Genomic DNA, 19,835 nt, shown 5'->3' on the forward strand with positions numbered 1-19,835 from the left:
GAAACTACACGAGGAACTGAAAACTAGAACTACAGAGACTATAACAGTAAGCACGCCAGCTCAGACGCAAGGAACAAGCACCAGGCCTCTGACACAGCCACGCATTGGGGAGTTGGTGAGCCAACGGTGGTTAGAGAACATCTACGGAAGATTACAAAAGGAAAGGAAAAGAAACGCAAAAACGTCTCCTACCACAGCGATACAGGTAATGAAACCTGCTGCGCTAACAAGCATGCCCAAGAATTCTCCAGCAAGAAAGAGTCATATAGACGCATTTAGAGACATGGTTATAGCTAACTACAAAAGGACATTGAAGATCAAGAGAAACACACATGAAGACAACAATGAACTCAATGATTACCTGGACAGCAGAGCCCATCTCGGAAACAACATATGGTATCAACACATGAAGGAAGTAGGACGAAGGCAATCAGAAGGAGAATGCTTCGTCTGCGCACTCCTACTGTACAGCATGGGATAATCCAAGATCTTCGTGGCTGTAGAAATTGATGTCCCCATAGCACACTGTATGTCACACGTAGCAATGTGCAACACCAGAGGACAATTTATGGGAAGAGACGCTTCACTGATATAGGCCACCGAAAAGGACTACCCAGATGAAGATGGCTATGTCCAGGACATTAAAACAAGAAACAGGGCGCACACCAGGAATCACGTGATCAGATACAAGAATCCTGACGTCAAAGGATCAGGAACACGATGGGTAACAAACCCGAGACTGAGCATTCAAGGAAAAACTGCAGAAGAGGCACAAATCTGGAAGAACAGAGGCCAAATGCAGTTCTGGGGAACAGTGGTTTCCCCAGATGGATGGGAAGAAGGAGTAGTGATCTGCCGAGCTTGGATGGTCCTTGGAGCCTGCAAGGAAGCAATAGAAAACTCTCAAAAACTGTGCAAACCCCTATGGCCAAAGCTAGTAAAGTTACTAACATGGGTCGAAGATAGAGGGGGACCCCTGCAGATAGTGCCACTGGAGAGCCCGAAACTATGCTTCAGAAACAATGGCACAAGGAAGATGGGAGAGAATCTAAACTGTGGACGAATCTTTGAAGCTCCAGGAATGACACAAGGAACCGCAGTTATTATGGACCATTATTGGCCGTGTGGATCCAAGGCATACATAAGGCTGCCGAAAAACTGGGGAGGCATATGCACACTGGTGAACATACACGTTCCCGTGCTAGTAATCCCTAAGAATGACCTGAAGTTGGACAGTTTCCCGAAAGCAGATGCTCATCTAAGGATAAGGAGATCTGTGGAACTGGTATCCAGAATGAAGACAGAAAATTACTTTTCTGCCAGATCAGAAGAAGCATTCCATGCAATCCCATACAAGCACAGACTGTTTAGCCTCACCTCAACAGTATTCACAACACTACTCCTGCCCCATGTCCAAATTGGAGTGAATGCTAAATGGTTGTAAATACCCAGATGGGAGTTATTGCAGACCATCAATAGCACTATAAAAGGATTTAACGCGATCAAGGAAAAACTGAGAGCAATCAGACTGATGACCCTCCAGAACAGATATGTGATTGACATGATCACAGCGATGGATGGAGGTGTTTGTGCAATAATCCGAGAATCATGTTGCACATTTGTACCATTGCACGATGAAGAAAACAGAACCCTAACAGAGGCCATAAGTATGTTGACAAACTTGAAAAACCAGATGCTCGATGAAAGTGATGAAGTGGACGATGACAGCTGCTTTGGAGCTGTGTTCTCATGGGTCCCACAATGGATGGCAGATATATTCAAGTTTCTGGGAGCCCTACTAGCAATGGTACTGCTAGGATGCTGTGTTATCAAGATAATCTTTACACAGTGCCAGAAAACTGCAAAGAAAGCCATAGGGATGAAAATAATGGTTGATGTTGAACCAGGATGGAAACCTAGAGACCTGACTGATGAAGAAATAAGAGACTTTGTGAAGGCAAGCAAATTTGCGCCAGAAGGAACAAGGTTCACATATCCTAAGAAACAAAGAAGTTATGAAGGAAAATGGATCTACTGCAGTCCAAATGGACAATGTCAGCTGATGACATGGAATAAAGATGAACACGTGAAAACAGCAGGGAGTTTGAAAGGGGTGATAAAAATATGGACCCCAAAGACTCACACATTCACACCATCATGTACAAACCCTGAAGACGATGAACATAACACGAAGAATCAAAGGAAATAAATGCAGAAGAGATCGCAGAAGTGGTCGATGAACTGACCAGAGGGGGGAGTGTAGAGGAGGACCCAGACATGGCCTTCACCCCTGCCCCTCATTTCAAGGTACCAGGAACAGACTCACCAAGGTATGTGACGTATGAGGAGCAGATGAACCAAAAAAGAACTGCACTGGGACTCTGCCCAGTGTATATCAAAAGATCCATACCGGTAGAAGCGCCCATAACCAGACAGCCCTGGGCAGCACGGAACCCTATCAGACAGCCGTACCAGCCGCTGAGACGAAATGAAGAGTACCTACAGACGGTCCATGAAGAGACCCAAAGAGCTGTAATGGAAGGCCAGTGGAAATGACACAAGGGCCTGGGCAGACATGCGAATGAACGAAAACAGCTATCGAAGATAGCACGCAAGTGCGAGTAGCTATGAAAATAGATGCAATGGACACAGGAAAGAGACGATGTTGAAACGTGAGGAAACGTTGCTATGAGACAAGATGGAAGTAACCAACCAGTAAAATGCGTGTAAATAGGCTTGGAACGCAAGACGCTAAGAAAATGATACTGCTTTCAATGCTTAGTAGAAGAATAGAGCGGCAAGCGCCAACTATATCTACCTCAATAAGGCACGCTATACAAGTGTGACTCCATTTTGTAAAAGCAGGAGTATGCCCAGACGGCCAGAGGCCTAACAGGCCCGGTTTCATATCCCAGCCAAAGCCAGGAGAAGGAGCGGAATCGAAACTTCACAAAGAACAGCTCATGCCTGGGAAATCGAGGTCAACCAGGGGAGGGGAGGAGAGCGTCAGCTAACAGGAATCGAAACTTCAGAGCATACCAGCATGCCCCGTGAAGGTCAAGATAAGCGAGGCCCATGCAGGTGGCGAGGCCGAAAACAGAATTAAATACACTAAAAGCTGGAAACTGAAGCAGATTCACGGTGAACAGACATGTGACCAAGACAGGTGCAAAGAATTACCAACGACAGATGTCACTCAGATTCAAGGGTGCCATAACTTCTCCAGATAAGAGGCTACAGTTTCGAGGCCATGCCCAGCCAACTAATTGACACATAGCCCCCAGATACTAATTGATGGAAGGGAGGCAGGGTGAAACTTGGGACACCAGGCACCTGGGTGTCCATTCTGCATGCTGCTAATTAAAAGTGGAAATTTATGTCTAGGGGTGTAACCTGCCCAATCACAATGGACCAAGTTATCTAGGGTCCTATATATCGTAAGAACCAATGAGACGTCGTACTTGTAGTGACGTCTATCACGTCTGATGTAGAGGGAGCGGTGTAGACGCCCACCCGATAAGAGTTATCCAATCCGCATGCTCCATTATCATATACAGATATAACACCTATATTTAAGTTAACTTTCCTAACCAATTATATTGCATGAAAAGTTTTTTAGAATTAGACGTCAATGATGACGAGTTTTGTGTATAAAAATTACTGTTCAACTGAAGTTCGAGAAAGTCGGAGCGAGACAGGTGATCGCAACGATGCTGATTCCCAACTGCTTCCCTGTTTGATGTACTTGTCATTAAACAGACTTCCCTTTGCCAAATTACTGAGTCCTCATTATTGAGTCGTGTTGGAGTAAGTGAATCCTGCACCCCATCCCTCACGTGGTGCAGCTATCTTGTCTTACAAGTACTAGAGGGTGAGCACTAACCTATGGGCCCGTCAGTGGATATCTTGTCCTCTTTTACACATCATTACCGCCAGGCAATCCAAAAGGGCTTTAGAAGGAATTTGGCGTAACAACCCCAATGCCGCTACCCCCTCAGCTTATAAAAAATCTGTATTGGAATTCAAAGTGCTTCTTACCTCTGCTAAAGCTACCCACTATAACAAGAGAATTACTAATGCCCAGTCCAATGTTGGAGAACTGTTCAAAATCTTAGCAGTATTCCAAGATCGCCCATCTCCTACTAGTTACCCTGTTAAGAACTCAGAGTGGTGTCAAGAAGTCCATAATGGCTTCTTGTCCAAAATTACAGCCCATAAGGAAAACATTAAAAACAGCCTTAATCGCAGAGACCCTGTGTTATCTGAACACACTTCCTTTACGCCCACCAATAACATTAACAACATGCCTTTGTTTTCCTTTTGTCACTGTTCAGAGGAACAAATGCTTAAGGTTGTAAAAGATCTTAAAACCACCTTTGTACAAGATCTTAAAACCACCTCATGACCAGGTGACGACTGTCCATCTAACATTTTCAAAGACTCACTAGATCTTCTTATCCCCTGGCTCACCAAGCTGATCAATCTATCCTTTGACGAGGGCACAGTTCTGTCTGCTTTGAAAATCTGCATGGATTACCCCACTACTGAAAAAAGACAATTTAGACCCATCTAACACAGATAACTACCGGCCTATCACTAATGTACCTTTTATTCTGAAGGTTCTTGATAAACCCTCCTACATCTGCATCAACAACACATAAACATCACCTACAGCACACAAGGTCTCGCCAGATCCGATACTTGTACCAAAGCCCAGCACTCGGTGTATACCGAGCTGAAGCTGCCAACAGCACACCACCTCTCCCACTCTCCTTCTCCCCTCCTCCCAACTAACCCTACCCGTCCTCCTTCCTGTTTACATATCCGCCAGAGTGCCTGGGGACCAATTCTGTTGGTGACGGTGCGCTATATAAGTACCTTTAACATAACATAACATAACATAACATAACATAACACATCCAACTTCAAGCCCATGTAGAAGAACATAAAATTTTAGGTACATGTCAATCACGCTATCACAGAAACTGCCATGCTTGACCTTAAGTCCACCCTGGCTATCATGGCAGACAAAAATCATCCTGCTCTGCTGATGCTCGTAGACCTCTCTGCAGCCTTCGATCTTGTTGATCACACTCTTCTTGTGACTAGGCTCGGAGAGGTCGCCAATTGCTCCACCCTAGCTTCGAAATGGATCGCTTCCTTCTTGGGACCACGGATAGTGAGGGTTTGTGTAGGGAATAGCCATTCTATCCATATTACACAAACATGCAGTGTTCTGCAGGGTTCTTGCTTGTCGCCGCTTCTTTTCAACATTTATATTCAGCCGCTGTTTGACCTATTGAACAGCCTGGGTGTCCAATATACAAACTATTCCGATGACACCCAGGTTGTTATTCAGCTCAACAGATAATACAAGCAGGACTTAGGTACTCTTAACAACATCTACAGCGCCATCCAGAATTGGATGTCCTGTAATTCATTTGCTCTAAATAACAAAAAGACAGAGCTTATGCTTGTTGCCTCCAAGAACACTCAGAGCAAGCTTACATCAGATTATTCTGACTTCTTGATCGCTGATCATATTATAACAGTTTCTAAAAAGGTGAAAACACTGGGTGTTATCCTGGATGATGAACTGTCAATGAAGCCCCATGAATCCTACATTCGGTCGGTCTGTGGTTTCATCAACAAGCGCATACAATATATTCGACAATTTATAACTGCCGAAAATTGTGCCCTGTTGTCCACAGCACTAATAAATTCCAGGCTGGACTATTGTATAAGTCTTTTGACCGGTACCACTGCTATTAACATCCAAGCCCTTCAGGTCACACAGAACAATGCTGTGCGTACCATCTTTAAGCTTTCGCGTCGCACACATATTTCCACTTTCAGAAAAACTTTACATTGGCTCCCTGTGAGGCAGAGAATATCACACAAGGTCCTCACTTTTGCCCATAAGTGCTCGTCTCTCTGAAGCCCAGTATATATATCAGATCGCATCAAGAGCAAGATAAACACCAGAAATCTTCGTTCAGCCGCAGCTCGCGTACTTGTCCAGTCAAGATTCAAATAAGCTTGTTTTGGCGGCACAAGTTTTGACATCCAAGCCCCTCTTCTTTGGAATTCTCTCCCTTTTTCTATAGGCAAAATAAAGGACCACCTGCCCTTCAAAAAGGCCATCAAGACTCAACTCTTCAACCTCAGTCCTGATTAATGATCTCACTGCCTTCTCATCTCTCTCCCTGCCTGACTCTTGTGTGTTTGTGTGTCTTGTCTCTGTTCTGTGAGCACCCTTAGGCCTGTGGGCATGTGGCGCGCTATAACAATTAAAATAAATCAAAAATGAAAGGATATGATAGGTTATTTATAAACCGCTTAATACCCAGAGGTTTCTAAGCGTGGACCCGGCGATCAAACCTGTGTTGCTCCGTGTCAGCTTGCTTCCAAGGCGAGCACTTTGCTGCTGAGCTATCCTCCCGAGACCTTTCTTTGGGGATTTATAGTGGAGTGACCAAGGGGGTTGTGTGCCTCCACACACAAGCAAATTATGGACCTGGGTGTAGGATAAGACACACCAATCAATAATACAAGTAATCCAAATGAGTCAATGAAGTGCAAGGAAGCAAGAAAAACAAAATTTGTATTACATGCAACCGTGGCAGGGAATTATTCACAAGAAATCATACGGCGATTAATACAAAATGGTGGATTTTATAGTTAAGTGCAGAGTTTCAGCATTTACAATGTTGCAGAATACCTCAGCATTGCCATCTTCCCATTGGTTGCTATCGGATGCTTCATATGGGATTCTTTTCAATTCCTAGCCATATTGGCTTTTCCTAACCCGTGTGACCACTCTTTTGATCAATTGGAAAATTACTTCATATGCACCTTATTCCCATTCCCAGATTTACTATTGGACAGTCAAAGTTTGAGATTGTTTCGTTTGGTCCTTTGCGTTTTAACTCGTAGAGCTCCTGTGGCCATCCTGAGGTGGGCCACTTTGATCATCGCTAACCAATGACATTGTGAGGTGTGAACAGTGTGGCAACAGTTGTACATTTTGCATCCTGTTCTCATGGGAATTAAGTGCTGGCACCATTTTACCATTCCTCCCCTTCCAGCTGCGTCAACCAGCAACACTTTATTGCAACTCCTGATTGGAATGTAAATCTGCTATTTCCATTCTCATGGCTGATGTGCGTAACCTCATGTGCTATGCTTTTAGGCCAGTTGCTCTGGGCCGAACAATCTCTCAAGACTATGGGCCTTATTACAACCCTGGCGTAGGACCATGGTGCTATTAGAACCATGGTCCATGCCGGATTCCGCCATGGTGGATGGTGGATTTACCGCCCCATTCCACGGTTGGCGGGGCGGTAAATCCCCATTCACCATTGCCCCTTCCCCATTCCCATTTTTGCCCCATAGGGCTCAATGGGGATGGGGAAGGCGCTAATTACGGCACCGTAAATTACGGTGCCGTAATTAGCACCAAGGTCGCTTAGCTCCTTGGACTTTAACACCTGCAAAAAGCAGGCGTTAAAGTGTGAATCTGGCATTAAGGGTTTAACGGCGCCGCAGCCTTTTACGGCACCGTTAACCCCTTAACGCCAGGGTTGTAATGAGGCCCTATGTGTGTTCTACTTAAGTATGACCGAGTAATATGACAACTTAAATCATTCCTATATTTATTAAGAGGTTGTATGTATTTCCAGTCGTGAGCAGATATCTTCCCACAGGGGGCGATGTGTCCTGTCTATCTGAGTAACTTGTCCTGTGCCTGTCTTTGCATGTGGTCTGATTCTCACCAGGGATGTGACCTTGTCTTGGTTAGTTTTGGGAACACGGGAAGAACTTCTATTTGTTGTGTTTCACATGTCGAAGGTGTCGGACAGGATTGAACTTTCTCCTTCGCAGCCAATCACTACGTGGCATTCTACCCCTTCCCCTTGTGGACCCTGCTTCGTTTAGCAACATTTGATTAGGTCATGCTTGTTTGTACTTTTGGCTGGGAAAGGGCTTCACCTCATACTTTTAACCAATCATTTGGCGGCTTTGCATGGTGCTCAAGGCTGACGACCTTGCCACTGCATTTCTTTGCAATGTCATAAACTGACTATCTTCCCTGTGTAAAACAATATCTGATGCTTGAGGCTTGCTATGCAATTATGCGGCCTACTGAAGTAAATGCCCCTCTATAGTGTCGATGACTGCATGTATACTGGCATACATATGAATCATGTGTTATTTTTCTAGTCCTTAGTGTTGCTACCACACACTCCTACCTGCCTAGTGTATTTCTTAGTTCATACCTATATCTATGCTAACATGTGCATTTGCGCTTTGGTTAGAATCTAACGCCTGTCCCTATGTTATTCTATCATCGCCATTATGTGCATGGCTTAGCCTGACTATGGATGATTCTATCTATATATGTTCATCTTACTTGCTGCTACCCGTCGCGTGTGACAGTGAGAGCTATCCCTTCTTCTAATGTATCATGTTCATGCTCTAAATCTATCGCAGCGTGCTTGTTTAATTAAAGTTTGCTCTAGCATCTATTGCGCGTCTTGCCTAATGGGCCTACTTACTAGCGCCTACTCCTACGTGTATATCACCTTGACTTCTGGCGTATACTTGCTTGTTCATGCTATCTTTTCGTATTTTGTCACACCTAAGGATGTGTGCTGCTATCCATTTTATCGCTCAGTGAAGGGATACAGTGGAAATGGCAGGGTAATCTGCTTGCAGCCTGTACCTTTTTGTCTTTAATGTGTTTCCTGACTCATGCTTTATGGGTTTCCTTAGTTTATATTTCCTCTCACTGGTGGAATGTAGGATGTTCATTCCAATATTCCTCCCTTTCATTTCTTCCAGAACAAGTCAGCTCATGAACTCCATATCACTTAATTCTTGTTCATGTGCCCAATCATAAATATCTTTTGGAACCCAAATCTTACTGACATTCCTCAGGTTTTCTCCCCCTTTGTATAATCCCAGGGGCTACATCCTAGAAAACAACAGCCCCTATCGCCTGTGGGATCTACATAACATCCAAGGTAATTCTCGGGGTCTGGGGGTGGTGACCAGAGACTTCCTGGCGGACATATGGGGTGATCTATGGGTACCATATTGGGTATGGGCTTCATTTATACCTCATCTGTTTGTGTGTTCTCATGGAGGTGTGACCTCTTCTACTTTACTCTAATTTTATGTTGTTTCCACAGGACACACAACAGACCATGATGATTTGAAAAAATAGTCCATATCAAAGTCAAGAAGATCAAAATTGGCAAAATTATTTGATATGCATTAGGAAACCAATACGGCATCCATGAAAAAATAGCTGTTAACCAATCATTTTCTGTTTTAATACCCCAATTTCCCATGTTCACCTTTAAGCGATATAGCGATTTTATTGCAGTGTCAAGTGACCCATTATCATCGCCATTTGGGGAGTAGTTGCATCAAGAACTGCAGATTTTCTTACAGGCACCACCCTGCATGGTGGTGGGGAGCTCTATAGCCATTCTGTTTTGGAGGATCATGATCCTGATAGCCCTCACCTCCTCCCTTGTAGTATTAAGGCCGTGCTGAGTTGCGTTGGCTAGCTGAACCAAGTTCCAGCAGGTGATCTAGAGCCACTTTGCGTTTGTGGCTGCTTGTATTCCAGGCGCTAGGAGCGAGACAAAGAAGGTTTCAGTTTTAGTGAAAAGCCGATTCTTTGTTGGGACTTCTTTGAGGGCTTGGTCAGCATCGTTACTGAAATAGTTTGTACATCATCATTTCCGAACCAGGTTTTGTGAGTCGTTCTGTTTTAGTGTTTTTATGGGCAGAGTAGGGGACTGGGGTTTCTTCTTGGGGACAAATATGTGTTCCTCTGGGATTAGGAGCACTGAGGTGTGCATGTTCATGAGGGAGCCCACCCCATTCCACAATGATGGTAGATGGAAATTGACATTGGGTCCACATTGCCAATACAAGTCCATTATGAGAGCCATTCCTGTTATGGCGCTGGCATCGTGATGGTTTGGTTACAGTCCATGTTCTTACAGACAGGCACAGTTCCTTTGCATCTGAAACAAAAGGAAGATCGAGTGAGTATCTGTGCTTTTACTGGTTGTTCCTGTTGTTGCAAGTTTGTTAATTTATTCACATATGATGCCCAAACTTCTCGACCTTTCCCATCTACGTTCTTTATAACTTCTTCCTCATACCCCACCAGTCCCTCTTCTTTGAATACTGCTCGCCCCTTGACCCATTGCGTATTTCAGAACGTTTGTCCTTCAATATACACCTGGGGTTTGATAGCACATATTTTGGAATCTTGACCTTGTTTTCCTTCACACTTGGTTCTGTCTGTTTCTTTGAGCCTTATTTGAACTGTGTGTCCCTGAAACTGCCCTTTCACCTTACAGTGCAGTGAATATGCCAGACACTGTGATTCGAACACTGATATTTCTCTGGGGATGAACAATCTGGGGGTGCCAGCTGCATGTGGAATAAGTCCACACACAAAACAGGATTAATTATATTCCGCTCTGCTAATGGCTTTCATGGTTAGATACCAGACGTTGCTTCCTTCAGAGTGATGCTCTTCAATTATTCCAGCATTTACACTTTCTCCCTCTTGTATACTTCTTTAATGCCTGGTATGAAGAATCCTACGGATTCCTCACTGAATCCCTGCCTAAAGTCTCCTTTCAGGTGGTCAGGGAAAGGCAGACACTTCCTGATCCTGACCTTGGGGGTGGTGTATTGCAGGAGGATCCCCTGGGAGGAGACATGGCCCCGGGTGGTGAGGAGATCCCATGGGATGAGACGTAGTATTTGTCCTCTGACCAGTGACACCATTTGTTAGTGGTGTGGTCAGAGTTTTCCTGTTCTTCTTCCTAGGACTCTAATAGATTACAAAAATAAGCATTATTTCTATCCCACTTACAATCTAATACCACAAAACCAATTTTCAAATAATGACTTTCAGCACATTTTTAAATCCTGAATCATGTTTACTCTGGTCTTCCTAGTGCAGTTTGATGTAGGCAGTCTTGATGAGCTGAGTTCCTACCCCATCTGAAACAACATTCACAATGAGTTGCAAACAACCATAAATTGAATTTTTGGTACCTTTCCTCCTTTTGCTGGTTGACGGTCAACTACAAGAGTGTTTACATTTATTCAAATTAATGAACAATATTGCATGGCAAAGTATTGTCACTTGATTGGTATTGCTCACATTTAAGTTGAATATAGTACTAGTAATCTTTTTTAGAGGGCGCTAGAGAGCCGTCCAAGATGGCGGCCTCCCTGTGAGCTCCACGGAGCTCCCTCAGAAATCCTGACGAATCGAGGCATCTGCGCTGGGCATTGTGTATGCAGCCACCCCCAGTTTGTAGCCAAAGCGATTCTGAACAAAACGAAGTACTTCTTTCGTCGTAATTCGGATGCTGGGTCCAGATTCCTCAGCGACGAGAAACCCTCCCCCTCCCCGGTCCGAGTGGAGCGCCGGCGCGGGCTAGACGCGAGGCAGTCGGAGACAGAGCGGGCCCGGAGGGGGACGGCCTGAACGGCCGAAAGCGGTGGGACATCCGGCAGAATCTCGGAGGAGCCGTCCTGAACGAACCCCGAAGATCAGGTACGCGCGCCCCCGTGCGCCCCCGTCCATACTCCCCGGGGTGAATTTCAGCCTGTGTGAAGGCGCGGGGCGCGGGAAACCGCAAGCCGGGGTCCGCGTGAACCCCCAACGTACGGGCCAGCCGAGAACCAGCAGTAGATAGCGCTTGGACCCGGCGTCACTCCCGCTTCCACTATACCCTATCACAAAGGGAAACATCAGGAGAGAAACCCCATCCGAGATAGCGCAACGGAGGCGCGGATCAACCGGGACCCCGGACCTACCTCCGGTGCCCTGTAGGACCCCCGCTACACAAGCGCCAATGGCGGCCTCAAAGAAAATGGACAGAGCTCAAAAGAAGCTAAACTTTGAGGGCAGCTCCGTGACCAAACCAACCACCTCAAATGGCAGAGCGCTATCTCCCATCCAAGACGAGGAGGAGGCCCACGGGTTCGACATCAGGGAAATTCTCCTAGAACTGAAAGCCGGAATTGGCGGTCTTGGGAGCAAACTCGACACCCTCTCCTCTAAGGTTGATCTGCTCCAGCACCGGTTAGACAAACACGCCGATAGACTTGACACAGTCGAGCAGAGGGTGTCGGACCTCGACGACGGAGCAGCGGCCCTGACTTCCAGAGTGGCCTCCCTAGAAGGGCAAATGAAAGCGGTAAACGCAAAGAATGAAGACTTGGAGGGCCGCTCCCGACGCAACAACATCAGGATCGTTGGAGCTAGGGAACAACAACTCAACATAAAGATGGAGGACTACATTGAGAAGTTATGCGTAGACCTTTTCGGCACAGACATCCTGTCCAAACTGTTTGTTGTGGAGAGAGCCCACCGAATTCCCAACACCAGACCGATCCCGGGGGCTAATCCTCGCCCAATCATAGCGAGAGTGCTCAACTACAAAGACCGGGACGCCATCCTACGGGCGGCCAGGGAGAAAGGCGATCTTCAGTACGACGGTGATAAAATCCAATTTTTCCCGGATTTCTCCCAGGCGGTCCAAGCGCAAAGAAGATCGTACACGGCAGTAAAGCGCAGGCTTCAAGAGAACCAGATACAATACGCCATGCTCTACCCTGCCAAACTCCGAATCCAACATGAGGGGACGACCCAGTTTTTCAACTCTCCGGAAGAGACGAGCGATTATCTGGACCGCTCGGGCTGCAGACCCGCCTCCTCCAACGGAAGGCCTCAAAGGGGAGAGAGACCGAGAAGAAATCCACCATAAATTTTGCCTACAAGGTACCTAATGGGAGGGCTAGTGTCTGCATGGCTGACAAGGAGAGACCACCGCAGACCACTATTGTATCCGGGGAAGGGAGCTAGCCCTCTCTTGGAGGGCCACTTGCGCCCCGAGCACAGCAATGCAAGTTGTTTCGTTACTATGGGACTGTTTACCACGGGCCTGTTGGGGGTTGCCCGTGCATGGGAGGGAAGTTAATTCAGTAATACCGCCTCAACCCACATACCCCCGATCCACGACAGCCACGCGAGGAACTATGTACCTACAAATCGCCAAGTCTTCCTGGCTCCTTCTCCGAAAGCGACTCCAGCTAACTCCGCGGGCCCCGGCCCGACAGGATTACACTGATCCGTTCAGATGGCAGCGACAACGTTGAGAATCGCCACCTGGAATATACGCGGCGGCAACCAGCCTACGAAAATGAGGAGAATCCTTCAATATCTGCGGAGACACAAAATCAACATAGCGATACTCCAGGAGACTCATCTACTACCCTCGTCGGAACAGCGCTGGGCCAGATCATGGGGATGCCACCGGTACTTCTCGTCCTACTCATCGTTCGCCAGAGGCGTGGCGATCCTGATCGATAAGAGGACCAATTTCAGCCTCATCGAGTCAAAGAAGGACACCGAAGGAAGGGCCCTACTGGTGAAAGGAATAATCGCTGGAAAGGAAGTGGTGGTGGTCAACTCTTACGCTCCAAACACAGATGGACACGATAACTTTAACTGGATAATGTCCCATCTAGCCACGACCGACGCGTCGACTGTGGTGTGGGGGGGCGACCTCAACACCGCGCTCGACCCCAGGCTCGACAGGTCCCACAACACTTCAGGAAACCCGTCCAAAGCAAGTACTCAGGTTCGAGAGATTTGTCAGGCCTTCAATCTTTCCGACATGTGGAGAAGACACAACCGAGACAGGAGAGACTATACCTTCCGATCAGCTGTGCACAACACCAGTTCTAGAATCGATTATATCCTGGCGTCCTCCCACAGCCCTTTCAGGTGGGACGCGTGCCAGATCCTACCAAGGTCCTATTCCGACCATTCGATGGTGGTATTGGAGGCCACCCTAGCGGGCACAGCAGTGCCAGGCCTCAACTGGAGGTTTAAACCCGGTTCACTCACAGACGCAGTGTTTGCAGCAGAACTGCGGCAAGAAATACTCTCCTTCATAGACACCAACCAAAACTCGGTTGACTCCGCAGGCACCATTTGGGAAACATTCAAGTGCTTTGTCAGAGGAATCTGCCTGACCAAAGAAAACGGGACACTAAAAATGATCCGAAGGGAACTGTCCAACATAGAGGACCGTTTAAAGGAATTGGAACAGAATCTCCTCAACACCCCCGATCCATGCACGCAAGCCAAGCTTAAGCAAGAACTCTTGAAATTTAAGGAGACAGCGGACCGCGAACTGAAGTTCATGGGTCGTAGACAGCAGATCAGGCAGTACGGTGAGGGGCAAAAACCAGGTGCACTGCTGGCCCGACTACTATCGATAGACAGAGTCCCACCTCATATTGAATGTGTCACAGATGCGCAAGGACAGATAGTCTACACGGAGGAGGGGATCTCCAACACCTTCCGGGAATTCTATCAAGACCTGTACAGCTCAAAAGGAACATCAGACCCCGAAGCGATACAAGAATACCTGAATGACACAGAACTGTATTGGGTAAGCCAAGACTTGCGCGAACCCCTGAACGCGCCCATCTCACTGGAAGAAATCCGGATGGCAATCAAATCCCTACCTAATATCAAAGCACCCGGCCCCGATGGGCTCAACGGCGAGTTCTACAAGGCGCACATGGACATAGTGGCCCCCCTCCTCTTGCAGGTCTACGAAGAGGCGGTGGGTCGAGGAGCACTTCCCCCCACGACGCGTGAAGCCAACGTGATGATGCTGCATAAACCCGGAAAACCTACAGAGAGCTGCGCCTCGTATAGACCGATCTCTCTGATCAACCTGGACAACAAAATCCTGGCCAAAATCCTGGCGGCCAGACTGCTCCCTCTGATGCCAGCACTAGTGCTGGGTGACCAGGCCGGGTTCATCCCGGGGCGTAGCACAACGTTCGGCATAAGGAGGCTGTTTGGCGTCATCGAGGCCCTAGACTCGACACAGCAGGCGATAGCAGTACTGCTGGACGCCGAGAAGGCGTTTGACTCTGTAGAGTGGCCTTTCATGTTCGCGACACTGAAGCAGATGGGTCTGGGCAACTTCTTCCTGAAGCTAGTAGCTCTGCTTTACAATAATCCACGCTCGTACATCACACTCGGGAACACTAAATCATCGGGGATCACATTGGAACGCGGGACGAGACAGGGTTGCCCTCTTTCGGCCCTTATCTTCGCCCTGGTGATGGAACCCCTAGCCTCGAGGCTACGGGCCGAGCAGTTAGAGCGAGGGTTAAAACTGGGTCCTCACAGGCTAATCGTCTCCCTATACGCGGACGATGTCATGCTGTTCATTAGCGACCCCCAAGTCAACCTCAACCCCGTAATGCGAGAGGTGATAAAATTCGGGTTAATGTCAGGGCTCAAAACCAACCACTCCAAATCGATAGTATTCCCCCTGACTCCGTGCACCTCAGAGTTCGCCGACGACCATGGGTTCCAATGGGAAACCTCGAAAGTGCGCTACTTGGGGATCAAGATGTCACGTAACCATCACGAGATATTTAGAGATAATTACGGAACCGCACTGCAGCTATTACTTGAACGTATTCAGAGATGGAAATCACTCCCATTGACGCTGTGGGGCAGGACCTCACTGACGAAAATGGTTATTCTCCCCAAACTCTTATATCTCTTCACAAATATCCCGCTACTTCTCCCCAAGTCCTTTCTGTCAAAGATCAAGAGCACGATCCTAGAGTTAATATGGGCGGGGAAACCGGCTCGGGTGGCTTACGACACACTCACTTTACCTATAGCGAAGGGAGGTCTGGCGCTCCCAGATATAGAGAAATATTACTGGGCGGCTCAGGCTCAATTCCTGAGCCACTGGTACTCAATCCACTATGTAAGACCACATGTGCAAGTGGAAAGAGCCCTGGCCTCCCCCGATTTACTATCCGCAGTCATAATCAGCCACATCCCTGTGCCGCATAAGACACTGAACACGGTCCTGTCTACATATGCGATATGGAAGAAGATCGCCAGTGCGTGTGGAGTGGCTGTACGATTCTCCCCCATACTACCTATAAAATTTATCCCCGGTATCCCTCTCACGAACGAAAAGGTATTCCTGCTATGGGTAGACAAAATAGGAGTAAAAACGCTAGGAGACCTCTTCCCAGAGGGCACCTTTCTGACCACCCAAATGGCCAAGGACAAGGGAGGGAACACATCCTTGGACGTCTTTCTCTATTTCAGACTCCGTCACGCCCTGCAGGAGCTATTCCCCTCATTCCCTAAACAACCCCCCACGTGGGAGCTGCTACATAACACAATATTAGCACAGGGAGAGGGCAGACTGGTGTCAACTCTGTACAAAACCCTGGTGAGTGACACGAGGAAGCTCCTACCTAAAGTGCAACACAGGTGGGAATCGGTTTTGCAGGAACCAATCAGTGAGGAAGACTGGGCCTACATTCTGCGACAAACTCAAAAAGTGGCGCTAAATTCTCGCTACAAACTGATCCATTTCAATTTTGTACACCAAACATATTACACACCCGCCAAAAAACACAGGCACCACCCAGAGGCGTCGGCCCAGTGTGAGAGATGCGTTTGTCCCAACGCCGACTTTCTTCATCTGGCATGGGTCTGCCCCGGTATCCAGCAATTCTGGTCCACCGTTATACAAACAACATCCGAGATTATAGGAGAGCAGATGACCCCCCTGCCGCTGGGCCCGCTTCTTGGCCTCACAAGACATCTGCAGCCATCGTCACGCAAGCTGGCGGCACTCCTCATGGTGCTAGCACGAAGGAGAATAGCCATGTCGTGGGGCAGGGGCCCACTCCCTAGGGTAGCTGACTGGGAAAAGGATATAACTTATTGCCAAGATATGGACACTGAATTTATTCGTACACTACCTTTACACGCACGCCCTCCTGATATCTGGGGACCATATATCACCTACCTGATGAACAAATCTGTTACTTCGGACCCTGATAATCCAAACACCCAGAACTCAGGTCCGTAAGAGGGAGGAGCGGGAAGACAAGGAGAGAAAACGTCCATGCGACTAAGGCAATGAGTAGAAACTCTCAAAGATACTGTGGATACGGGGGATGGGGGGCGGTGGGGTGGGGGAATTGTTGTGGGATATTGCATTCAGCAGCTCCCTGTTGGAGCCATGCCTACCGGTTATTGTAAAATATAAATAAAGTTTGGAAAAAAAAAAAAAATAGTACTAGTAATCTTTTGTTATATTATAATGAAAATTGGGAACATTCTTGATCTATATATCATCGCTACCTACATGGACACCTCCAGAATTTGCTGTTTATCCTTTTAATCAAGTGAATTATGAGTCGATCCGTAAGATGTAAGTACGTTTAAAGATCACTTTTAAGTATAACATATTTGAAAATACATTTATTATGAAGCAATTTTATTACAAATACTTACTCAAAGTAAGGATTAGACAACGTTTTTCAGTATAAAGGATATTTACTACTTTACCTTTCAAAACTTTTACTTTTGGTGATAAAATTAATTACAAAACATGTGTTTGCATACTTGGTGACCATCACTAGTGTCATAGGTAGTGGACAGAATCATTCCACTAATGATTCCTCATGTGAATGATAAAGAAAAAGAGATTACTTGAACACAAATAAGAAATCAATGTTCTAATTGTGCTTCAATTACTCAATACTTTAAAAAGTAATGTCTTCAGTGGCAACAAACATGAACACAATTCCATACACTATTTCACTTGGATGAACACTTTGCACAATGAAAGGAACACTAATAAAGTCCAATGGATGATAAATGATGACCGCCACTATTATTTTTATACTTGTGGTCCTTGTGCCTCTTCCACCTGGACCACTTCTGTAGTAGACTCCTTGTACATAAAATACATGCAATACACTTGGGATATTAAATACCTATTTGAATGTTAACTTGTTTGATAACAAACATTACATATTTATAAGTGACCTTCTATGCATGATGAATGTCCACTAATGATGCAAAGACAAGGTCATTATATTGAAAAAGATTAACATTTTTATAATTAAAAAACATTACATTTTTATAAAGTAAAAGTCAACCATTTCAATTATCTAATATTTTGAACAATAATTTATTATGAAATATACTTGTTGAACTTCACTGTTGTCACCGGGAATTGACGTTAGAGTTGGCACTCTCCTCCTTTAAGTAAAATGAGAATTAATTATTTACACCAAACATTTGTAGTATTATACACTTAATTTTCATGTTTTGCTCTTTAGTTCTATATTTAGTATATAAAAACATACATAGAGCATTTTGAGATAGCAGAATCCATGACATTGATCTACAATCGGACTTTTATGTAGACATTACTATCAATGTTGCATGCTGGAAGGTGCATGACACTACATTGACAATTGCATGCATTCATATTTTTCAAAACTTATTCATTGTAAACAACTTGTAGAACATTCAAGTAATTCCACAAATCAAGAAAACTTTGATTACTTTCTTGTAGATTTTATTATTTGGAATAAAATAGTTCACATTTAACTGAATATCATTGAATTATGTCAATGTATCACGTGTCAGACATCCTCCAACTGACCGGTTCCTAATGAAGATGAGTAGGTTGCTGAAGTACCAGGATCCTCCTGTATATAAAACCTGGCTATTTACAATTATAATGTGTGAAGAGAAGTAAAGCAATATAAAATAATCTTAAAAGAAAATCAAAACTGTTGAAAGATACTAAATTTCAAATATTAGTAGAAAGACAAAAAATCAATCATATTGGTTAATGAGTTAAAAGTTGAACTTAACCCGGGGAGGAGGGGTGCTGCTGAGCAGCCTGCACAATGGCTGCCTGCTGCTGATCCTCTGTAAAATCCACCCTTAATATCCTTGGTATGGCCTGCTATATGGTGCCCGTTATCACTATAAAATGTGGAGACACTGTATAAAGGTGGAGGGAGCACTCAATGATAATGTGGGGTAGATCATACCGAAGGAGCCAGAGTTACACGACATATTGTGTGCTGACGGGTGAGGCCGAGCCGGGGAGCAAGGAGGAGCCATTAGCGCTCTGAGACGAAGATCAAAGCTGTGCACTGTGAAGTGCTGATGAGAGGTGAGAGCTTCTACTGCCCCCTCACCCTGGTCAAGCAGGACCGAGGAGGCTGAGAAGGGGTGGTCGTGTGTGAATGACGCTGACATGGAGGTCGGCATTATACTGTTGGAACACACGCAGCGACCGGGTCACCATGGGGAGGCGCACTCGGCAGGGGAGATCTGTCTCGGGAATGCACGCAGCCCAGCACGTTGGGAACGACTGGAGGCCTGCAGGGGTCGACCTCGTCGGCTTAGCAGTAACAGGAGTGGGCTCACTTCGCCCTGAAGGGACACGGCAAGCACACCATTCTCATCAGGCCCAAGTGCTGAGGAGAGGTAAGGGCTTGTAATGCCCCCTTACTCCCAGTGCTCCGAGTGAGACCAGGGAGGCTGAGAAGGGGTAGCCGTGTAGGCAAGACGCCGATGTGGAGGTCGGCGGTATACTGATCGTGCACACGCGATGACTGGCGCTCCATAGGAAGGTGCACTCAGCAGGGGAGAGCTGCCTGGAGAGGGAACACAGCCTTGTGGGGACATTGGTGATGGCTGGAGGGCTGCAGGTGTTGGTCCTGTCAGCTGCTTAGTAACAGGAGCGGGCTTCCCTTGTCCTGAAGGGACACAGTGAACACACCTTACCCATTAGGCCCAAGTGGCCTACGAGTTCATTTCTTCTGCTCCCCCCTGCAGTGAGTACCATTGTGTACCTGTTAATAGATTCTGACATCTGATTGAGGAGAGAGCTGGCAAATGC

This window comes from Ambystoma mexicanum, chromosome 11 (genome assembly GCF_040938575.1).
Source record: "Ambystoma mexicanum isolate Mex_15411 chromosome 11, UKY_AmexF1_1, whole genome shotgun sequence".
NCBI lineage: Eukaryota > Metazoa > Chordata > Amphibia > Caudata > Ambystomatidae > Ambystoma > Ambystoma mexicanum.